Source organism: Bos indicus, chromosome 29, assembly GCF_029378745.1.
Source record: "Bos indicus isolate NIAB-ARS_2022 breed Sahiwal x Tharparkar chromosome 29, NIAB-ARS_B.indTharparkar_mat_pri_1.0, whole genome shotgun sequence".
In the NCBI taxonomy this organism is placed as follows: Eukaryota; Metazoa; Chordata; class Mammalia; order Artiodactyla; family Bovidae; genus Bos; species Bos indicus.
Genome location: NC_091788.1, coordinates 38,210,426 through 38,235,829, shown reverse-complemented (window position 1 = coordinate 38,235,829; position 25,404 = coordinate 38,210,426). Strand labels below are relative to the sequence as shown.

The 25,404-nt window shown below is 44.4% G+C and overlaps 1 pseudogene; it reads left to right on the top strand.

The window, feature by feature from the left end:
• Positions 1-510: 510 nt before the first annotated feature.
• Positions 511-25,392, top strand: LOC139176095 (pregnancy-associated glycoprotein 1-like; annotated as a pseudogene).
• Positions 25,393-25,404: the final 12 nt, after the last annotated feature.

Sequence of the window (25,404 nt, the reverse complement as noted above, 5' to 3'; positions counted from 1 at the left end):
AGACCCACTACCTAAAGCCAGTTGTATGTCCCTGGGCTGCCCCTGAAGTCTTCCCTTTGCCATTTGACAACTTATCCTCCTAGCAATCTCCTCTCCAACGAAGACAGCAATGCATATCTCATGAAGTGGCTAGGAAGATGACATGAAACCAAGAATGTCAAGCATGGCCCCTAGTATCCATTTTCATGATGTTCTTCGCAGTTTTTTCTCCAAGTAGGCAAGGTTTTCCATCTTCTTAGATGTCCATGCAGATCAGTTTGATTTTCCAGCCCAGCTTCAAGGAAGAGATTACAGTTCAATTCTCTGTATTCTGAGAAGCTTCAAAGTCCACTCGCCAAGGACACTGATGGAGGTAAAGATTTTATTGAGAGCTTTGTGTTTTATCAGATCTATTAGTGGCCTAAAGGGGAAAATTAGTGCAGGTCAGAGCATATATAACTAGGAGCTCCTGGTCACCACTACATGCTAGGAACCCGAACTTCTTTGAGTACCTGGAGCCAGGAAAGAAACATGAAGTGGCCTGTGCTCCTCGGGCTGGTGGCCTTCTCAGAGTGTATAGTCAAGTAAGTATGGGGACTGTAAGCAGCAGCATCTTCCTTTCTCGGATTTTCTTTTCATCTGATTATTCTTCCACCCATCAGGTTGAGAAGAGAATTGAATATTTCCCTGACAGTTTTAAATTCACTTCTTACTTATTGATAAATACCTTGCTATAGCAAGTTAGCAAGGGTCTTGGTGTAGATTAGCATGTTTGCACAACTCTTGGAGTCCAGTCATCTCATGATCTATTGAAAATGGAACTCCTTGCAATTGTTCAGTGCACAGTCAATGCAGATGTAGTTGTGGTCCTGTGGAATAGCACTTTTTCTACATTTTATTCAACATGTCCTCTTTGTTCTCTCTCTATTTCAGTATGTATATGTCTATGTCTGCATCTCTGTTTCACTGTCATTTATCTCTCCATCTCTTTGGAAGTCTCTGTGAATGTGTTTCTCTCTGTGTTGTTTTCTTTTCTTTTAAATTTCATTTGACTCATCCTTCCTTCTCAAGCCTCTGAATTTCCCTAACTTGTTCCTTATCTCCTGGATTCTTCTTTCAACTGTCTCTTCTATTTCAACTTGGAGAACGAGTGGAAAACTACTTATACACTGTTTTATATCTGACAAGCAGTGTGACCACAGCCAACTCACAAACCTCTTGCATTTCAAATTTTTCCCTTGTAAAAGAGGATAGGAATCCCATTTCTACCTCCTTCCCTGAGCTTCTGTGAGAAGGATACAGTGGGATGGCAACAGCAATACTAATGGCTGTCATTGTTGAGATTTCCTATTTATCAGGTACCTTATATCCATCACTTCACTTATCCCCAAAATATTCTATTTGGAGGGTGGGAATTATTACATTCCACCTTTTTCCCAAGGGAGAGACTGAGACCCCACATGGTCATATGGCTTACCCAAGATTACAGAACAGAACCTATTTTCAAATCTATGTATTTCCCATGGTATATGCATAAAATTCTGATAATAATGTGACACTAATAAAAATGATTGGAAAATACACAGTGCCATTACAATGACATTTATACCTTAACAGATAGAGCTAATTGTTGCTTCTCCTTTGTTTTCTTTCCCCAATGATTGGTGAAAGAATACCTCTAACAAAAGTGAACGTCATGCGAGAAACCCTCAGTGAAAAACCTTGCTGAACAATTTCCTGAAGGAATATGCTTACAGACTGCCCCAGATTTCTAACAAAATAGTGTTTGCTTAGGCAATAATTTAGACTTACCTTATTTGTGATTATTATAGCGATTACTATAACTACAAGGTATAATTTTACTTTATTTAAATTTTATGAATTTGAATGTTTTTTACACTAACTTTTCCCAATAAAGTCCACTATGAAACCAAAAAAAAATTGGCTTCTGTACCCATGAGGAACTTCCTGGATGTGAGTCTATTGGGAGGATGGTGCTCCCCCGCGCCCCCTGGTGGTGTGGACTAGCACTGGGGCTCATCTGCAGGTGGCAGATCAGACGTTGGGGCTGTGGCAGGGGCAGAAGGCAGGGACACTGGGGAACAGGGACCCCATTCCTGGAGGAGAAGGCATTCTCATCCTCCACTCTTGGTCTGTGGTCACTAGGCCCTGCAATGACCAGGTAGCAGGTAAACATCCATTTTTGTGGCAGGTAAACGTCCATTTCTGTGTCAGAAATGTGTCATTAGTTTGAGGGAGATTGTTTTCTGAACTAAGTGAGGCACTCAGTTACAGATAAAGGATGAACCATCTCTGATCAAAAGGTAAAGCCAATTTCAAAGTAATTGTGAATCCTCAGGCAGAGGAATTCAACTTCCACAAGTGTAAGAACCACAGCAGTAAAAATTTACCAAACCCCTATTCTGTGTAATAGCATAAGAATCTAACTGTGATTATTTTTATTAGATTAGAAAAGAAATCATTCTGCTTTCAAGAATGCCCAGGCCAGCCTGGGAGCGAGGCAAAGAGTAAATACATGTCAAATGAAAGGGTCACCTGTGTGGTGTTGATTGGATGTGGTATGAGTTTAGAGGGAGTGAGTGGTGTTGATCAAAGAGGACCTCCTGTAGATGGAGGTGCTCAGGTTGGGTTTGGAGAGACTAGAAAGCTTCTCAAATGAAGGCACCAGGACTTCCCTTGGGGTCCAATGGTCATGACTCTGGGCTTCGAATGCAGGAGGTACTTCTTCAATGCCTGGTCATAGATTTAATATCCTTCATACTGTGTAGTGCAGGAAAAAATATCAAATGCAGGCACCTCTCTGAGAAAGATTGTGAACTTCATGGTGGTTGGAAAGTGATCTCAGGAGACATGTGACACCCAGAGGGAGGCAGCAGTGTGGAAATCGAGGGGAGCCAGATCTATACTAACCCACCCTTCCTGGTCCCCATAGATAGCATACGTGGGTAACATCACCACTAGAACACCCCCTCAGCAATTCCAGGTTGTTTGACATGGGCTCACCTGACTTGTGGGTGCCCCCCATCTTTTGCACCAGTCCTGCCTGTTATGAGTACAGACACCTCCCAAACCACCCATCTTTTACATGTCTGATACCCCGCCTTTTTCATCATTGGCACCTGACACTCATCTGACAGTGTGTCTGACTTATCTGACAGTGTCACTCTCTGACATTCAACTCTTGTGTCTGCAGATACACACATTACCTTCAAGTATCGGGAGTCTTCCACCTACCAGCATACGACCAAGCCCTTTGAAATCATCTATGGATCTGGGAGAATAAAGGGATATCTTGTTTATGACACCATTCAGGTAGTGTGTAAACAGAAGCTGAGTCAGTACTGGGAATGGAGTGACCACAGCTACAAAACAGATGCAGGACCAGCTGGCAGGACCCATCCTACACTAACTCCCCTAGTGATTGGCCATCCTACCCACAGGGTCCTGTCCCTGGGCAGACAGCACCCGTGATGACATACAAACTCCCAGATTAGCTAACCCAGAGAGTACCTTGGGGTGTGGACTTGCAGCTCCTCTGCCCATGAGCAGTTCAAGGTTCATTTTGCTGGGAGCGAGAAGAGGGGGGGGAAAGCACCCACTTTTAAATTCTCAGAATGTTCTAGGCACTTTCGGGTAGTAACTGGTTTAATCCTGCAACAACCCTACACAGCAGGTACTTTGATTAGCTCATAATACAGATGAGGAAATTGAGGTGCAGACAGCAAGGGCCTTGCAGAGGTCACACATGTGGTAAGCAATGGAGCTGGGCTGGCTTTTCAGGATTGAAGTTGCCGTGGGGTATTTGGGGCAGAATCAAACTGATCTGGGGACCCTGGTGGCAGCCAAGTCCTTCCGATATCCAAGATGGAAAGAAGCAGTACAGACATGTCAGAGGGGCCTGATAAATGAGTTCTCACTCTAGGGGGCCTTTGAGAGTCTAATAAAACTTATGACCTCCCTCCCTCAAAGTACCCGAGTAGTTCTCTCTCTTTTATTCTCTTTCTCTCATAAACACTCACACAAACACACACACGTCTCCAGAAGTGTATTTCCCAGGCAGTACCTTCATAGAACCCTGCAAGCAACATTGTATTTTCAGCTTCTGTCTTCCTGGGCAGATGCAGAATCCACAGTACATTACAGTGAATTCAGTCCATTTCTGTCATCAGGTCATAGTGATGACAAAGAGAAGACTGTTCTGATCTCTACTCATATTGTCCCGAAGGGGGCACCATTGGGTCCTGTCCTGACTTTTTGTTGCCCCAACTGTACAGAAGACTTGAAGCCAATTTGACTCAAGCAGATGTTGTTTTTTCAGAGGGGCAGATGTTTTAAAGTCCACAACCCCTCACAAACGGAATCCAAATTCTCCTCAGCGTGGTCTAACCATCTGAGGTCCACCAAAGACACAGCCCAGCCTCAGTTCTTCTCTGAGGATTTAATGACGATGCACCCCAGTCCAGTCCTAGCCCTACTTCACAAATCTGTAAGTGGGAACACTCTTCTCTCCCATAGATTGGGAACCTTGTAAGTACTGACCAGCCGTTTGGTCTAAGCCTGGAGGAGTATGGATTTGACCGTTTACCCTTTGATGGCGTCTTGGGCTTGAACTACCCCAACAGGTCCATCATAACAGGTTCTTCACAACCTGAAGAAACAAGGTGCCATTTCTGACCCTGTCTTTTCCTTCTACTTGAGCAAGTAAGTCTGAGCTGGACAAGCCCTCTCTCCAAATTAGCTTAAGATGCTTCAGTTGCAAGAAAATTATAGAACACTTAATAAAGAAGTATCCTGAGAGATACTCTAACCCAGGAAAACTATGGCCCCAGGGCCCCACCTGGCTTCATTACTGGCCCTTATAAATAAAGTTTTATTGGAATACAACCATGCTCCTGGGTTCAAGAGCAGCAGTTTGGTGTAGGGGGTGAGTGGAGATGAAGACTAATGCAAGGTACCAGGATGTGAGTTGGAAGAAAAGGCAACAAGATTTACTGATGATTTTGAAATGTGTGGAAAGAGAGGGATGATGGAAATCTTTCCTTCCTCACTAACATTTCACTGGGAGCCCAGATCAGCTACATGATTTGCAGGAGCCAGTGCAAAACAGAAGTGTGGGACCCAAAATGAAAGTGTGGGAATCCTTTTTCAACAAGTATTGGGATTTCAAGCCCGGGAGAGCAAAGGTCGGGTCCCCTACTGAGTGTGGGGCCCTATGGACAGCACAGGTCACAGGCTAGCAGTGCCAGCCCTGGGTGAGCTGAACTCACACCTTTAGCACTTTCAGGCCTTGATTTTTCTGGACTGAGACAAGGGGAAGCCAAAGCCTTCAGCACACTGTCTTCTGAGGGTATCTCTGAGCACTCAGGTCACAGGAGGTCCAGAACTCACCAGAAGCTTGGGTAGGTGGAGCCCAGGAAAGGTGGCCCAGCCTCTACCCTCCTCTGTGCCACTCATTATCCAGTAACTGACCTTGGTCTAGTTCACAGTTGCTCATAGCCTCAATTTCTGCATCTGTAAATAGGGACATCATCAGGGCCTTGATGGGTGGACAAGCACAGTCCTGACAGTGCTGTTGTTACTGTCATCCAAGGATCACTCTCTTCCTTCTTTCTACAAATGCAGGGTGAACAGCAGCATGCTGATGTTGGGTGGCAGGGACAAAGCCTACTACAAGGGACAGCTCAACTGGATACCATTGTCCCGAGTGGGTGACTGGCATATAAACATAGACCAGTAAGCTTCTCCCTCTGAGGGTCACCCCAAGTGATGCTCCCACATCAGTACATGGACACAAAGCAGACACACACAAATACACTCACAGACATACACCAGACATATACACCATCCACAGTGACACATACAGACACACAGACACACACAAACACAAAGGCGGGCACATATAAACACATAAGCAGATACATACAAACACACACACAGACATACATTGCATAAGCAGACAGACACACAAGCAAACACACAGAGCCACATACAAATACACACACAAACACAGAAACACACAGATACAAAAACCACCCATGGATTCATAATTGCCCCAGGCCTCCTGACCAGGGCTCTGTCCAGGGTCCTTAACAGGGTCCATAAAGGCCTATGCAGCTGAGGGAGGGCTTCACCCCTGAGTGTGAGGTGGGGAACATGTTTAGAGGACCCTACAGTGTGGTGAAAAGAGAATCAGGGAGAATTTCCTCAGCCTGAACAGAGCTGTGATAAGATGACCAACTGTCCATGTTTACACAGGACTAAGGAAGCTCTCAGTTCATATAAATGTCAATTTAAACATAGGGAACATCCTGAACAAATGAGGGAAAACAGTCTCCTTAGGGAGAAGCTAGCCAGCAGTGGAGAGAGGTTGACCACAGTCTTGAAATCTGAAAGTGACTCATAATAAGACACCCCACTTAACCTAGCTACCTATTGTTTATCCTAAGCACACAGTGGAGAAGCTGCTGTAACTGAGAGAACAGGAAGGTGGGATCTAGGAATGGCTTGAGAACAAGGGGCAATAATTGATGAGATTCTGTGTAGTATCCTCAGACAAATGCTGACCTGTCCTTTGGAGGTCCCCTGGGCTACTCAGATATCTCCTGGCCAGGGCATCAGTGTCTGAGCTGGGTGAGTAAGCAGTGCTGGAGATACCCTTTCCCAGGGAAGCTGGTCTCCCCCACCCCATGAGAATCTGCTGCTTCAGGGAACCTCCATCTTCACTGTGTATTTGACCCATTTTTGTTCGACACCAGATACAGCTCTCTGGATGGTCCTCATTCATTATTTTCACAGTCTTCATTCACTCATTCAACAGACAAGCATTGTGCATCCACTCTGAGCCAGGCACTTTAGGGATGTGATGAGAAAAAAACTTGCCCTCACATCTGAGAAGGCAAATGTACAAGAAATGCCTCACAGACATAGTGAATTGTCACATTGGTACATGCTAGACATGAGGAAGGGTCTACAGAGAATGACCAAGACAGGCGACTAATGTACACCGAGGAAAAGACTTCACTGAAACCATGACAGTTAAGCTGGAATCTGGAAGAGGAAAAGAAATTTGCTAGTCAAAGGGGAGGGGGGTCTTCTAGGAAGGAAGGCCAGCTGTGTCAAGGTACAAAAGAGCCTGATGTATTCAAATATTGCATTCAAGGGTGTCAAGGAAGGTGTCATGTCGAGAGCAAAGTAAAAGAGTCAGGGAAAGAGATGTTGCCTTACATCTCTGAAGGGCTGTTCAGGAGACAGGAAGGGGGCAGCTCTGGGGAGACTCAGACTTACCTTGATGCTGTTTTTGTTCCACTGTCTCTCAGCATCTCCATGAAAGGAAAGCTTATTGGTTGTTCTGGCGGCTGCGAGGCCCTTGTGGACACTGGGACATCACTGATCAACAGCCCAACAAGACTGGTCACTAACATTCAGAGGCTCATCTGTGCCACGCCCCTGGGTCCCAAGGTGAAGGGTCATGCCACAGGGTCACTCCCAGTCTCCACACACAACAAGGATCTCCAGGGCCAACCTCTCTCCCTCTCTCTCTAACAGCACTACATTTCGTGTTCTACCATCAATACCCTGCCCTCTATTATCTTCACCATCAACGGCATCAACTGCCCACTGCCAGCTCGAGCCTACGTCCTCAAGGTGAGGAGACAACCCTGAGGGTTGGTTCTCAAATAGGAACTTGCAGAAACCCTTGAGTTGGTTCAGGGAGGAAGGTACCCTCTGCAGGCCATGTCACACCATGGCAGATGATCCTGAGCCCCTGTAGCTGGGCCAGTGCCTCCCACAAAACCAACCACTTGAGAGTAAAGGTCAGTCTGGGGCACTGATCTTCCTGAAATAGATATGGAGACACCACCCCATGCTGGCCTGGTATGAATCACAAGAAGAGGGGAACACTAAGGACCTCAGCCTCAGAGAACTTCTGTTCAATCAGAACCCTCAGATGCATGAACACAGAAAGTCAGCTCTAGCAATCCCTGAAATAGGCCATGTGACAAGGAGAATGGCTGGGGATAGTCCCAGTGTGCTATCCCACTAGAGGGATTAACAGTCTCCCTTCCCTTCTCAAAGTTTTCCTTGTTTGGATGATAAATTACATAGTTACCCTAGTCTCAACTGCTTCTTTCTGTTGCTATGCCCATGTGCCCCCTTTGTGAGTTGGGATACCTAAGCCCTCTGTGGGTAAGTTGGATGCTAAGGTGACTAAAGGGTGCACAGTGTCTGTACAGCCCTGACACAGGGTGGAGGCTTCATGTCAGCTCCCTGTGGGAGTTCAGAGTAGGCTGATGGGCTCAAAGAAGGCTTTGAGGAAGAAAGGGAATTTCAGTAATTCTAACCCCGCAGACTCATAGCACAATAAGGGGGCTTGCTTGTCTATAGGCAAATCTACACTGGATTTCATGCAAATGGCACCAGAGGTGCTCTGCAAAGGAGCACTGGGGACTTACTAGGGATGATCAGGGCTACAGATCGACCAGTGTGGGTGGAGCATGAGAATGAATCACCCAGTCATTCCTGGAGTGGCCAAAGAAGGTTAGTGTGGCTCCAAGGAGTTTTCCCAGAGGGCCTGAGTGAAGACTTAAAGAACATGTTGTGAAAATCGCTATTAATGTATTTAACATGCATAACCAGCAATGAGCTACTGTATAGCACAGGGAAATCTGCTCAATGTTAGGTGGCAGCCAGGATGGGAGGGGTATCTTTGGGACAAGGATACATGTATATGTATGACTGAGTCACTTCATCACCCACCTGAAACTCAGAATATTGTTAACACCTATACTCGAATACAAAAATGAAGGTTTTTAATAAAGAACAGGTTGTGGAGACGAAGAAGAACCGGCAATCTCTGCAACGAAAACAAGAATCAGGAGTCAGTAGGAAAGAAACAAGAGAGTATGAAGAGAACTATGGGACACTCTCGTTTTTTTCTAAAAAATTTGTACTGAAGTATGACTAATCTTCAATGTTGCCTTAAGTTCTGCTGCACAGCAAACTGACTCAGTTATACACATACAAAAATATTTTTTTTCTTATTCTTTTTCATTACAGTTTGTCACTGGATATTGAATATATTTCCATGTGCTCTCAGTAGGACTTTGTTGTTTATCATTCCTCTGTATATTACTTTGCGTCTGATAATCCCCTACTCCCTGTCCTCCCCTCACCCACACCCTTCCTTCTGGCAACCACATGTTTTGGCCCTTTTTGTTTTGGATGAACCGTCAAATCCCCAGCTGCTGAGAAAATCACCTGATACTTACCAAAAGAGGTAATAAAACAAAGAAGTGTGCTGAGCCTGGATACTGGGGGGAGTTGCAGGTAAGGGCTCAGGCTGACTGGTGTCTCTGACTCCCCTAGGATTCTCAAGGTGGCTGCTTTAGCACCTTTAAAGGAGGCGCAGAAATTTTTAAACATGCAGAGACCTGAGTCCTGGGTGACGTCTTCCTGAGGCTGTATTTCTCTGTTTATGATTGAGGAAATAACAGGATTGGCCTGGCTCAGGCAGCGTAAATGCTTGGACTGGTTTAGGAATCAATCAGGCTGCTCCAAACACACACACTGGCTCACACTTAGGGCACTCTTGCCCAGGGATGCTGGTGAACTGCATTTGGTGCTCTGCAAACCCTATTCTCAGTAAAGAATAAAAGGTTTCACTCTTAATGGTGCTAAAACAAATGGGTGCCTCTGTTTGTGTCTGGGAGGTGCATAATGATCAAGAAGGATCTGGTACAAAGTCTGAGGCACACTTGAGAGGAGCCCAACTCCAACTGGCTTCAGAGAAAGGGGGAACTTATTGGATGGATTCTGGGGATCTGGGACATAGGAACCTGAGCAGATCCAAAGATCTCAGTGACTGGGCCCAAGAAATCAAAAGTCATTGGTTTTCTCCTTTTCATCCTCGCTCTTTCCCCTCTCTCTTCTTTGACTGTCTTAGCCTGACAGCTTTCTTCCCTAAGGCTTCTACACCTACTGAGGAACTCCAGAGCTACCTGCCCTAGGGTTTTATATCCTGAAGTCATCTAACCCATAAGAAAAGAAGCTCAGAGATATCAGGATTCTAGGGAGTGCTCTGAATGGCCCACCTCAGATCACATGTCCAACTGGAGACCAACCATCCTGGCAGTGCCATGGGGTGCTATGAGTGGCTTTACATGGTCATGTGGCCCTGACCCAGCAGCAAACATGATTGTCAATTTCCTGCAGAACCACATGACTGGAGCTGGGTAGTTGTAGCCTCAAAGATAGTGGCTAGGGGATGGTCTAGACCATGGAAGAGTTTATGACTCTTCCACCACCAACTCCACCATCTCCTCAATCAGAGGAATTATAAGGGGTAATGAAAATATTCTAATCATCCCATCTCAGGTGAACATTGGCAGTGGGCTTCTGCTCCAGGGGTTCTGTGTGAGTCCATCATACTGAAAGTGTTTGCTTTTGTCCCCACACTCCAGTCACCAGCCCTCTGCCACACACGCTTGCTGTGTCCTGTCCAGTCCCACTTGGCAAGTGATGGCCCCTGTGGATCCCTGAGCCATCCTCCTCCTGCAGGGCTCAAATGCCCCTTCCTTGGCCTCCAACTCTGCTGGGGAGAATGTAACTCATATATCAGGGCACCCAGGGTACACAGAGGCTTCAGCCTTTCTGAGCTTCCTCCAAGGGTGGTGCTACAAACCATTTGGTTAGAGCTGCCATGGTTAGGCACTTTTGGAGTGAAAGCATCAGTTCTTCCCACCTGAACACCCTCGACAGAGACCTCATCTGGGACAGCAGGGGTCAGAGATTGATTACCTTTAGTACTGACTAGTTTCATTTCCTTGCTCTATAAGGGACTCTCAAGAATCTTCTCCAGCACCACTATTCAAAAACACCAATTCTTAGGTGCTCCCCATTCTATAATCTCACATCTGTATAAGACTACTGGAAAAAGCCATGGCTATGACACTACAGACCTTTGTCAGCCAAGTGATGTCTCTGCTTTTTAATACACTGTCCAGGTTTGTCATAGCTTTACTTCCAAGGAGCAAGTGTCTTTTAATTTCATGGCTGTGGTCAAGGCCCATTGTGATTTTGGAGCCCAAGAAAATAAAATCTGCCACTGTTTCCACTGTTCTTCCATCTACTATCATTAAATGCTGGGGCTGAGTGCCATGATCTTAGTTTTTTGAATGTTGAGTTTTTAAGGCAGCTTTTTCCTTTTCTCTTTCACCCTCATCAAGAGGCTCTTTAGTTCCTCTTCCCCTTCTGTCATTAGGGTGGTAACATCTTCATATCTGCTGTTGTTATTTCCCCTAGTAATCTTGATTCCAGCTTGGATTATCCAGCCCAGCACTTTGAATGATGTGTCCTCAGTTCAGTTCAGTGACTCATTTGTGTCCGACTCTTTGCAACCCCATGAACTGAAGCACTCCATGCTTGCCTGTCCATCACCAACTCCTGGAACCTACTAAAACTCATGTCCATCAAGTCACTGATGCTATCCAACTGTCTCATCCTCTGTCATCCCCTTCTCCTCCTGCCTTCACTCTTTCCCAGCATCAGGGTCTTTTCCAATGAATCAGTTATTCCCGTCATGTGGCCAAAATATTGGAGTTTCAGTATCAACATCAGTCCTTCCAATGAATATTCAGGATTGATTACATTTAGGAATGACTAGCTGGTCTCTTTGCAGTCCAAGGGACTCTCAAGAGTCTTCTCCCACACCACAGTTCAAAAGCATCAATTTTTCAGTGCTCAGCCTTTTTTATAGGCTCTCTCTCACATTCACACATGATTACTAGAAAAACCATAGTTTTGACTAGACAGACCTTTGTCGGCAATGTAATGTCTCTGCTTTTTAATATGCTGTCTAGGTTGGTCATAGCTTTTCTTTCAAGGGGTTCAGTTCAGTTCAGTAGCTCAGTCGTGTCCGACTCTTCACGAGCCCATGAATCGCAGCACGCCAGGCCTCCCTGTCCATCACCAACTCACAGAGTTTACTCAGACTCACATCCATCGAGTCAGTGATGCCATCCAGCCATCTCATCCTCTGTCATCCCCTTCTCCTCCTGCCCCCAATCCCTCCCAGTATCAGAGTCTTTTCCAATGAGTCAACTCTTCACATCAGGTGGCCAAAGTACTGGAGTTTCAGCTTCAGAATCATTCCCACCAAAGAAATCCCAGGGCTGATCTTCAGAATGGACTGGTTGGATCTCCTTGCAATCCAAGGGACTCTCAAGAGTCTTCTCCAACACCACAGTTCAAAACCATCAATTCTTTGGTGCTCAGTCTTCTTCACAGTCCAACTCTAACATCCATACATGACCACAGGCAAAATCATAGCCTTGACTAGATGGACCTTTGTTGGCAAAGTAATGTCTCTGCTTTTGAATATGCTATCTAGGTTGGTCATAACTTTCCTTCCAAGGAGTAAGTGTCTTTTAATTTCATGGCTGAAGTCACCATCTGCAGTGATTTTGGAGCAAAAAAAAATAAAGTGTGACACTGTTTCCACTGTTTCCCCATCTATTTCCCATGAAGTGATGGGACCAGATGCCATGATCTTCATTTTCTGAATGTTGAGCCTTAAGCCAACTTTTTCACTCTCCACTTTCACTTTCATCAAGAGGCTTTTTAGGTCCTCCTCACTTTCTGCCATAAGGGTGGTGTCATCTGCATATCTGAGGTTATTGATATTTCTCCTGGCAATCTTGATTCCAGCTTGTGCTTCTTCCAGCCCAGCGTTTCTCATGATGTACTCTGCATATAAGTTAAATAAGCAGGGTGACAATATACAGCCTTGACGTACTGGTTTTCCTATTTGGAACCAGTCTGTTGTTCCATGTCCAGTTCTAACTGTTGCTTCCTGACCTGCATACAAATTTCTCAAGAGGCAGATCAGGTGGTCTGGTATTCCCATAGGCTGGCACAGAAAAAAAAAAAAACACAGGCACAGATAAACATGCATAGTCAGGCAGAGACACACAAGCATACACACAGAGCCACATAGGAATACACACACAAATAAACACACAAACACAAAGATACACAAACCATCTGTGGATCCATAATCACTCCAGGCCTCCTGACCAGGGCTTTGAGCAGGGTCCTTCACAGGGTCCAGAGAGGTCTGTGCAGCTGGGGAAGAACTGCACCCCTGAGTGTGAGGTGGGGAGCATGGTTAGAGGACCCTACAGTGTGGTGAAAAAAGGATTAGGGAGAATTTCCTCAGCCCAAACAGAGTTATGATAAGATGACCAATTGTCCAGAGCTACATGGGACCAAGGAAGTGTTCAGTACATATAAATATCAGTTTAAAAACAGGGAAAGTCCTGAACAAATGGGGAAAACTGGTCTCCTTAGGGAGAAGCTAGCCAGCAATGGAAAGAGGTTGGCCACAGTCCTGAGACCTGAAAGCAACTCATAATAAAAAACACCCCACATAACCACAGCTACTTATTGCCTCCCTCAGGCACCCAGTGCAGAAAGTGCTGACTGAGAGAATCAGGAAGGTGGGATACAGAAATGACTTGAGGACAAGGGGCAATAATGGATGGGTTTCTGTGTAATACCCTCAGACAAATGCTGACCTGTCCTTTGGAGGTCCCCTGGACTAGTCAGTTATCACCTGGCCAGGGCCTCAGTGTCTGAGCTGGGTAAATGAACAGTGCTGGGAGACACCCTCTCCCAGGACAGCCAGTCTTCCCCATCCCTATTAGAATCTGCTGCCCCTGGGAACCTCCATCTTCACTGTGTGTTTGACCCATTTTTGTTTGACACTGGATACAGCTCTCTGGATGATCCTCATTCATTATTTTCACAGTCTTTGTTCACTCATTTAACAGACAAACATTGTGCATCCACTATTTGCCAGGCATTTTAGTGAGGCAATGAGAATAAAACTTTCCTTCACATCTAAGAAGGCAGATGTACAAGAAATGACTCAGTCACATAGTGAATTGTCACTTAGGTCTAGCATATACCTAAGTTTATGTGGGTATACAGAGGGTTTACAGAGAGTGACCAAAACAGGAGCCTGATACACACTGTGGATATACATCCACAAACCATGACAGTTAAGCTGGAATCTGGAAGATGAGAAGAAATTAGCTACTCAAAGATGAGGAGGGTCTTCCAGGAAGGAAGACCAGCTTGTGTCAAGGTACTAAAGAGCCTGGTGTATTCAAATACTGTATTCAAGGATGTCAAGGAAGGTGCTGTGATCAGAGCAAAGGTAAAGTCAAGGCAAGAGATGAAGAGATGTTCAGGAAACAGTCTGGGAGGAGGCAATTCTGGGGAGATTCAGAGAAACCTTGACACCTGCTTTGTCCTGATGTCTCAGCATCTCCATGAAAAGTAAGGTTATTGCTTGTTCTGGAGGATGTCATGCCATTGTGGACACTGTGACATTACTGATCGTCAGACCAACAACGCTGGTAATAATATCCAGAAGCTCATCGGGGCCACACCACGGGGTTCCAAGGAGAAGGGTCACGCCAATGGGTCACTCCCAGTCTTCACACACAACAAGGATCTCCAGGGCCAACCTCTCTCCCTCTCTCACTAACAGCACTACATTTCATGTTTTACCATCAATACCCTGCCCTCTATTATTTTCACCATCAACGGCATCAAGTATCCAGTGCCAGCTCAAGCCTACATCCTCAAGGTGAGGGGACAACCCTGAGGGTTGGTTCTCAAATAGGAATTTGCAGGAACCCTTGGGCTACTGCTGGAAGGAGGCTGCCCTCTGCAGGCCATGTCACACCATTGCAGATGCTGCTGAGCCCTGTGGCTGGGCCAGTGCCTGCCAGAAAAAAAAAAAAAAAAACCACTTGAGAGTAAAGGGACGTCTGGGACACTGATCATCCTGAAATAAATGTGGAGACACCACCCGATGCTGGCATGGTGGAAGTCACAAAGAGAGGGGAACACTAAGGTCCTCAGTCCTCAAAGAGCTTCTATTCAATCAGAGCCCTCAGATGCATGAACACAGAATGTCAGCTCTAGCAGTCCCTGAAATAAGCCATGTGACAAGGAGATGGCTGCAGACAGTCCCAGTGTGCTGTCCCAGCATAAATTAACACTCTTCCTTCCCTTCTCAAAGTTTTCCTGCTTTGAATGATAAGTTACTTGGTTACCTTAGTTCTTGGCTGCAACTTCCCCTTGCTAAGCCCAGTTCCCCCTCTGTGAGTTAGAGTACAAGTCCCCTCGGTGGGAAAGTTGGATGCTAAGGTGAATAAAGGGTGCACAGTGACTGCTCAGCCCCAGCACAGGGTGGAGGCTTCATGTCAGCTCCCAGTGGGAGTTCAGATCAGGCTGATGGGCTCAAAGAAGGCTTTGAGGAAGAGAGGGAATTTCAGTAATTCTAACCCCGCAGTTCATGGAGCCATAAGGAGACCTGCTTGGGTCTAGGCTAATTTACACTGGATTCCATGGAAATGGCATCCCAAGGTCCTCTCAAATGGGCCTTGGGAGCAGATTAGTGGTGATGAGTATTACAGACCAACCGGTGTGGGTGGAGCACCAGAGTAATTCATGCATCCAAGCCTGGAGTGGCCAAAGAGGGTGAGTGTGGGTCCAAGGAATCTCCTCAGAGGGCCTGAGCAAAGTCTTAAAGAATGTGTTATGAGCACTGCTATGAATGTATTTAAGGTGGATAACAAACAACAAGCTACTGAGTAGTACAGGGAACTCTGCTCAATGTTATGTGGCAGCCTGGATGGGAGGGGTGTCTTTGGAACAAGAATACATGGATACGATGACTGAGTCCCTTTACTGTCCACCTGAAACCCAAAATATTGTTAATTAGCTATACTCCAAAACAAAATTAAAAGTTAAAAAAAAAAAAAGATTGTGGGGATTCAGGAGAAGAACTGGCATTCTCTGGGGAGAAAACAAGGGCCAGGATTCAGAAGTAAAGAAACAGAGTGTGAGGAGAAACATGGGACACTCTTGTTCTTTTCTAAAAAATTGTATTGAAGTATGGCTGATCTTCAGTGTTGCCTTAAGTTCTGTTGCACAGCAAACTGACTCAGTTACACACATACAAAAATATATATTCTTTTTCTTATTCTTTTCATTACAGTTCATCAAAGAATATTGAATATAGTTCCCTGTGCTATACATTAGGACTTTGTTGTTTATCCAGTCCTCTGTATATTGCTTTGCTTCTGATAATCCCAAATTTCTCATCCTCTCATCCCCAACTCCACTACTATATGACAACCACATGTCTTGGCCCTTTTCATTTTTGGATGAACCCTCACGTCCCCAGCTGCTGAGAAAACCACCTGATACTTTACCAAAAGAGGGAAATAAAACCAAGAAGTGTGGCAGGTATGGATATTGAGGGCAGTTGCAGGTAAGGACTCAGGCTGACTGGTGTGTGTCTCTGACTCCCCCAGGATTCTCGAGGCCACTGCTTTAGCACCTTTCAAACAGAAGCAAAAGATATTAAGAAGAGGTGGCAAGAGTATACAGAAGAACTGTACAAAAAAGATCTTCACGACCAAGATAATCACAATGGTGTGATCACTCACCTAGAGCCAGACATCCTGGAATGTGAAGTCAAATGGGCCTTAGAAAGCATTACTATGAACAAAGCCAGTGGAAGTGATGGAATTCCAGTTGAGCTATTTCAAATCCTGAAAGATGATGCTGTGAAAGTGCTGCACTCAATGTGCCAGCAAATTTGGAAAACTCAGCAGTGGCCACCGGACTGGAAAAGGTCAGTTTTCATTCCAATCCCAAAGAAAGCCAATGCCAAAGAATGCTCAAACTACTGTACAATTGCACTCATCTCACATGCTAGTAAAATAATGCTCAAAATTCTCCAAGCCAGGCTTCAGAAATACGTGAACCATGAACTTCCAGATGTTCAAGCTGGTTTTAGAAAAGGCAGAGGAACCAGAGATCAAATTGCCAACATCCGTTGGGATCATTGAAAAAGCAAGAGAGTTCCAGAAAAACATCTATTTCTGCTTTATTGACTATGTCAAAGGCTTTGACTGTGTGGATCACAATAAACTGTGGAAAATTCTGAAAGAGATGGGAATACCAGACCACCTGACCTGCCTCTTGAGAGCCTGTATGCAGGTCAGGAAGCAACAGTTAGAACTGGACATGGAACAACAGACTGGTTCCAAATAGGAAAACCAGTACGTCAAGGCTGTATATTGTCACCCTGCTTATTTAACTTATATGCAGAGTACATCATGAGAAATGCTGGGCTGGAAGAAGCACAAGCTGGAATCAAGATTGCCAGGATAAATATCAATAATGTCAGATATGCGGATGACACCACCCTTATGTCAGAAAGTGAAGAGGAACTAAAAAGCCTCTTGATGAAAGTGAAAGAAGAGAGTGAAAAAGTTGGCTTAAAGCTCAACATTCAGAAAACTACGATCATAGCATCTGATCACATCACTTCATGGCAAATAGATGGGGAAACAGTGGAAACAGTGTGAGACTTTATTTTGCGGGGCTCCAAAATCATTGCAGATGGTGATTGCAGCCATGAAATTAAAAGACACTTACTTCTTGGAAGGAAAGTTATGATCAACCTAGACAGCATATTCAAAAGCAGAGACATTACTTTGCCAACAAAGGCCCGTCTAGTCAAGGCTATGGTTTTTCCAGTAGTCACGTATGGATGGGAGAGTTGGACTGTGAAGAAAGCTGAGTGCTAAAGAATTGATGGTTTTGAACTGTGGTGTTGGAAAAGACTCTTGAGAGTCCCTTGAACTGCAAGGAGATCCAACCAGTCCATTCTAAAGGAGATCCGTCCTGGATGTTCTTTGGAAGGACTGATGCTAAAGCTGAAACTCCAATATTTTGGCCACCTCATGTGAAGAGTTGACTCATTGGAAAAGTCTCTGATGCTCGGAGGGATTGGGGGCAGGAGAAGAAGCGGAGGACAGAGAATAAGATGGCTCGATGGCATCACCAACTCGATGGACATGAGTTTGGGTGAACTCCAGGAGTTGGTGATGGACAGGGAGTCCTGGCGTGCTGCAATTCATGAGGTTGCAAAGAGTCGGACACAACTAAGTGACTGAACTGAACTGAACTGAAGGGGGCACAGAGGAAGATAACAACTCAGAGACCTGGATCCTGGGTGACGTCTTCCTGAGGCTGTATTTCTCTGTTTATGATTGAGGAAATGACAGAATTGGCCTAGTTCAGGCAGTGTAAATGCTTGGACTGGTTCAAGAATTAATCAGGCTGCTCCTAAAACACACTTGCTCACACTTAGGGAACTCCTGCCCAGGAATGCTGGTGAACTGCATTTGGTGCTCTGCAAACCCTATTCTCAGTAAAGAATAAAGGGTTTCACTCCTAATGGTGTTAAAATAAATGGGTGTCTCAGTTTGGCTCTGGGATGTATAATGCATAATGATCATGAAGGATCTGGTACCAAGTCTGAATCATGAATGAGAGGAGTCCAACTCCAACTGGCTTCAAAGAAAGGGGGTACTTATTGGAAGGATTCTGGGGATCTGAGACACAGGAACCAGAGCAGATCCAAAGATCCCAGTGAGTGGACCCAACAAATCAGAAGTCATCAGTTCTCTCTTTCTCATCCTCACTCTTTCCCCACTCTCTTCATTGTCTTAGCCTGACAGCTTTGTTCCTTAAGGCTTCTATACCTAGTGAGGGAATCCAAAGCTACCTGCCTTAGGGTTTTATATCCCTAAGGCATCTAACCTGTAAGGAAAGAAGCTCAGAGACATCATGGTTCAAGGGAGTGCTCTGAATGGCCTACCACAGATCACATGTCCAGCTGGAGGTCAACCATACTGGCAGTGCCATGGGGTCCTATGAGTGGCTTTACATGGTTATGTAGCCCTGATCCAGCAGCAATCATGATTGTCAGTTTCCTGCAGAACCACATGAGTGGAGCTGGGTAGATGGAGCTGGGTAGATGTAGCCTCAAAGATAGTGGCTAGGGGATGGTCTAGACCATGAAAGAGTTTATGACTCTTCCACCACCAACTCCACCACCTCCTTAATCAGAGGGATTATAAGGGGTAATGAAAATATTCAATCATCACATCTCAGATGAACATTGGCAGTGGGCTTCTGCTCCAGGGACTCTAGGTGAGCTTTTTCATACTAAGAGGGTTCTTTTTTGTCCCCCCACCCAAGTCACCAGCTCTCTGCCACACACACCTGCTGTGTCCTTTCCAGTTTCACTTGGCAAGTGACGGCCCCTGTGGATCCCTGAGCCATTATCCTCCTCCAGGGCCCAGAATGCGCCTTCTTTGGCCTCCAACTCTGATGGGGAGACTGCAACTCAAGAATTAGGGGACTCAGGGTCTGCAGAATCTTAAACCTTTCTCAACTTCCTCCAGGGGTAGTACTACAAAACATTTGGTTCGAATTGCCATGGTTAGGCAGTTTTGGAGTGGAAGCATCAGTTCTTTCCACATGAACACCTTCAGTAGAGGTCTAAGATGGTACAGCAGGGGTCACAGTTTGATTTCCTTTAGGACTGACTGGTTTGATTTCATTGCTGTACAAGGGATTCTCAAGAATCTTCTCCAGCACCACTATTCAAAAACATCAATTCTTAGGTGTTCCCCATTCTTTATGGTCCAAATCTCACATCTGTACAAGACTACAGGAAAAGCCATAGCTTTGACACTACAGACTTTTGTCAGCCAAGTGATGTCTCTGCTTTTTAATACACTGTCCAGGTTTGTCATAGCTTTACTTCCAAGGAGCAAGTGTCTTTTAATTTCATGGCTGTAGTCAAGGTCCATTGTGATTTTGGAGCCCAAGAAAATAAAATCTGCCACTGTTTCCACTTTTCCTGCATCTATTTGCCATGAAGTGATGGGACTGAGTGTCATGATCTTAGTTTTTTAAATGTTGACTTTTAAGGCAGACTTTTCCTCTTCTCTTTCACCCTCATCAAGAGGTTCTTTAGTTCCTCTTCCTTTTCTGCCATTAGTGTGGTAACATCTTCATATATCTGCTGTTGTTATTTCTCCCAGTAATCTTGATTCCTGCTTGGGATTATCCAGCCCAGCATGTTGAATGATGTGTCTTACATATAGGTTAAATAAGCAGAGTAACAATATATAACTTCTTGTGCTCATTTCCCAATTTTGAATCATTCAGCTGTTCCACCAGGCTCTGTCACTTTTTAAACTGCATATAGATTTTTCAAGAGACAGATACGGTGATCTGGGACTACCATTTCTTTAAGACTATTCCACAGTTGGTTGTGGTCCACACAATGGAAGGCTTTAGTATAGTCAGTGAAGCAGATGCAAATGTGTTTTTTCTGGAATTCCCTTATTCTCTGTATGATTCAACGGATGTTGGCAATTTGAACTCTGGTACATCCACCTTTTCTAATTCCAACTTCTACATCTGGAATCTGTCAGTTCATGTACTGTTGAAGCTTAGTTTGATGAATTTTGAGCATTACCTTCTAGCATGTGAGATGAGTGCAGTTTTTGATAGTTTGAATATTCTTTGGAATTGCCCTTCTTAGGAATTGGAATGAACACTGACATTTTCCAGTCCTGTGGCCACTGCTGAGTTTTCCAAATTTGCTGAGGTATTGAGTGCAGCACTTTTACAGCATCATCTCTTAGGACTTTTAGCAGCTCAGCTGGAATTCCATCACTTCCACTAATATTTCCTTAGGCCACTTGACTTCATACTCCAGGATGTCTTGCTTTACATAAGTGACCCCAACATCATGTCTATCCAGGTCATTGTGACCTTTTTTGTATAATTCTGTGTATTGCTACCTCTTCTTAATCTCTCCTGCTTCTGTTACATCCTTGCCTTTTCTGTCCTTTATTGTGTCCATCATTGTATGAAATGTTCCTATGGTATCTCCAATTTTATTGAAGAGATATACAGTCTTTACAATACTACTGTTATCCTCTATTCCTTTCAGTATTCACTTAAGATTTTCTTATCTCTGCTTACTATTCTCTGGAAATCTACATTCCATTGGGTATATCTTTCCCTTTCTCATTTGACTTAGGCTTCTCTTTGCTCAGCTGTTTGTAAGGCCTCCTCAGACAACCACTTTGACTCCCGGCATTTCTTTTTCTCGGGGGTGGTTTTGGTCACCACCTCCTGTACAATGTTAGGAAACTTCATCCATAGTTCTTCAGGCACTCTGCCTACCAGATCTAATCCCTTGAATCTATTTGTCACCTCCACTGTATAATCATAAGGTGTTCGATTGAGGTCATAGCTGAATGTTCTAGTAGTTTTCCTTAGTTTCTTCCATTTAAGTCTGAATATTTCTTACTTCTGCCTAAACAATTAGTGATAGATCATGACCCTTCACCCCTGGTGGGTGCAGAGCAAAAATACACAATTTGAGGACTGTTGTTGCCCTGGGTTTGTGCTTGACTTTATACGTGCTTAGCTGTGTGACCTTGATCAAGTCCCTTAACCTCAGTTTCCTCATCTGGAATATGGGCATCATGATGATAATTCCACCTTTGAGATTGCATGCGTGCCTACAAGGAGAAAGTGGCCCTAAGAGGACTTTCTGAGTTCCTGATTCTGGATCAAATATGAATTATTATGCATCCTGGGAGGAGGCAATCTTCTGTTCAGAGGTTATGGCTGCCACCCCCAAGGCTAAATATTGAGTCAAGCAAAATCACATCTATTTTTGAATGATGACACAGAACTCTGACTGAGCCGATGTTTCTGTTTTTCGTGCTGAAACAGGAGCTAAAGGACTGGCTCAGATTACTCCCTTCCTCAGCCTTACCAGTAGGCCTTTCCTTGCCAACTATTTCTAGCCTGAAATCACACTGCAAGGAGAGTTGTAAAGGCTGTTGGTCTCTTGTCAGTTTCCCACATCTCTGCTGCTGCTGCTGCTGCTAAGTTGCTTCAGTCATGTCCGACTCTGTGCAACCCCATAGACAGAAGCCCACCAGGCTCCCCTGTCCCTGGGATTCTCCAGGCAAGAACACTGGAGTGGGTTGCCATTTCCTTCTCTAATGCATGAAAGTGAAAAGTGAAAGGGAAGTCACTCAGTCGTGTCTGACTCTTAGCAACCCCATGGACTACAGCCTACCAGGCTCCTCCATTCATGGGATTTTCCAGGCAAGAGTACTGGAGTGGGGTGCCATTGCCTTCTCTGCCCACATCTCTAGCGTAACACAAAAAGCTGTAACTATGGCCACCTGCACAGTCCAATATCAACCTCTTAAATGGAACTACCTCATTTGGTCCCTCATGTCTAAAACATCTGCAATTGCCTTATAAATCTTCCTATGCTTGTGGTTTAATGAAGAAATATGTGTGGATCTGATCTAGCTTTCTTTCCCAAGGATGATTCCAGCCATGGAATGAAGTAACCAGACTTTCAGTCATCTAACTGCCCAAGGAGTTGACCAAAGCAAACCACCCATCATGCATTTCTTACTTGCCTCAATACACCATTGAAGTGATCTGCCGCAACAACCTCATACATTAGTAAGTACACTCCAGAAGGGAGACTTTTTCTTTGGACTCCTTTTCCACCTAGTGCAGAATGTCTGCCATGAGCTTGGCCATCCAGCAGCTGGTCACCTGGTTTCTGCAGATTCAGCCCACCCCAAGTCTCTCCCACATCCCTCAACAAAATCTAGAGAACAAACTTAGTCAAAGCTCTCACTCCTGCAGAAAACAGTTGATTTCTTTTTTTAACCTTTGATACACATTCAAAACCTTGTGCTCCTTAGCTTGCAAATGAAGGACTTGCACCGGTGCCCAACAGTCTCCTCTTTCTTCTAAACCTTTCTCCACTCCCACCCAAACACCAGCTTCTCTAGATACTATGTTCTCATTGCTCTTCAGTTGCTAAGTCCAAATCTTTGTGATTATTTGACCTGCAGTAAGCCAGGCTTCCTTGTCCTTCATTACTTCCCAGAGTTTCCTCAAACTCATGTCCATCGAGTCAGTGATACTCAAGCAAAACCCCAAGGAAGACATTACAGTAGAATTCTCTATTTTTGGAGGATTTTCAAAGTCCACTCCCCAAGGTCACTGATGGAGGTAAAGATTATTGAAAACTTCGTGTTATTATAAAAAATTAGTGCCTAAAGGGGACAATTAGGGCAGGTCAGAGCATATATCACTAGAAGTTACTGGTCACCACTGCATGCTAACAACTGAAGCTTCCCTGAGTACTTGAAGCCAGGAAAGAAGCATGAAGTAGCTTGGGCACCCTGGGCTGGTGTCCCTCTCAGAGTGCATAGTCATGTAAGTATGGGGACTGTAAGTGGCATTATATTCCTTTCTGAGATGCTTCTTTTCATCTGATTATTCTTTCACCAATCAGAGTTAGAAGGAAATGTAATCATTCACGAGAGTCTTAAAGTTCAACTCCTATTTATTGATAAGTACCTTGCTAGGAGAACTGTGGGTCTCAAGGGTCTTGTGTAGGTTTGCATGGTTGCAGAACTCTTGGGGCCTCGTCATGTCATGACCTATTGAAAATGGAACTCCTTGCAATTGTTCAGTTCAGAAAATAATAGCAAATGAAGCAACCGACAAACAACTAATCTCAAAAATATACAAGCAACTCCTACAGCTCAACTCCAGAAAAATAAATGACCCAATCAAAAAATGGGCCAAAGAACTAAATAGACATTTCTCCAAAGAAGACACAGATGGCTAACAAACACATGAAAAGATGCTCAACATCACTCATTATCAGAGAAATGCAAATCAAAACCACTATGAGGTACCATTTCACACCAGTCAGAATGGCTGCGATCCAAAAGTCTACAAATAATAAATGCTGGAGAGGGTGTGGAGAAAAGGGAACCCTCTTACACTGTTGGTGGGAATGCAAACTAGTACAGCCACTATGGAGAACAGTGTGGAGATTCCTTAAAAAACTGGAAATAGAACTGCCTTATGATCCAGCAACCCCACTGCTGGGCATACACACTGAGGAAACCAGAAGGGAAAGAGACACGTGTACCCCAATGTTCATCGCAGCACTGTTTATAATAGCCAAGACATGGAAGCAACCTAGATGTCCATCAGCAGATGAATGGATAAGAAAGCTGTGGTACATATACACAATGGAGTATTACTCAGCCATTAAAAAGAATACATTTGAATCAGTTCTAATGAGGTGGATGAAACTGGAGCCTATTATACAGAGTGAAGTAAGCCAGAAGGAAAAACATAAATACAGTATACTAACGCATATATATGGAATTTAGAAAGATGGTAACAATAACCCGGTGTACGAGACAGCAAAAGAGACACTGATGTATAGAACAGTCTTATGGACTCTGTGGGAGAGGGAGAGGGTGGGAAGATTTGGGAGAATGACACTGAAACATGTAAAATATCATGTAGGAAACGAGTTGCCAGTCCAGGTTCGATGCACGATGCTGGATGCTTGGGGCTGGTGCACTGGGATGGCCCAGAGGGATGGTATGGGGAGGGAGGAGGGAGGAGGGTTCAGGATGGGGAACACATGTATACCTGTGGCGGATTCATTTTGATATTTGGCAAAACTAATACAATTATGTAAAGTTTAAAAATAAAATAAAATTAGAAAAAAAAAAAAAAAAAAAGAACTGAAGAGGTAGGTGTGGTCCTAGGAACAGCAGTTTTCCACAGTTTTTTCTAGATCTCTTCTCTGTTCTCTCTCTACTTCAGTGTGTATATGTCTATGTCTGCATCTCTGTATCTCCCTCACTTATGTCTCCCTCTTTTTGGAAGTCTCTGTGAGTGCAGATCTCTGTGTATTGTTTTTCTTTTCTTTTAATTTCAGTTTTGACTCTTTCTTGCTTCTCGAGCCTCTTAATCTCCCTAAATTGTTCTTTATCTCCTGGATTCTTCTTTCAACCCTCTCTTCACTTTCAACTTGGAGAAAAATTGGGAGAGCTAGTTATATACTGTTTACATCTGACAAGCAGTGTGACCACAGCCAACTCAAACACTTCCTGCATTTCAAATTCCTCCCCTGTAGAAAGAGGATAGGAATCCCCCTTCTACCTCCCTACCTAAGCTTCCTTGAGAAGGATACAGTGGGATGTCAAAAGCAATGTTAATGGCTGTCATTATTGAGACTTCCTATTTATCAGGTACATTATATCCATCATTTTACCTATCCCCAGAATATTCAATTTGGAGGGTGGAAATTATTACATTCCACCTTTTTTACTGAGATGGAAACCGAGACCCCGACATGGTCATATGGCTTACCCAAGATTATAAAACAGAATCTGAATTGAAACCTATGTCTTTGTCATGGTATATGCATAAAATTCTTATAATAGGTGACACTCATAAAAATGATTGGAAAATACACAGTGTCATTACAATGACAGCTATACCTGAACACTGACAGCTAATTGTTGCTTCTTCTTTGTTTTCTTTCCCCAGTGCTTGGTGAAAGAATACCTCTAACGAAAGTGAAGA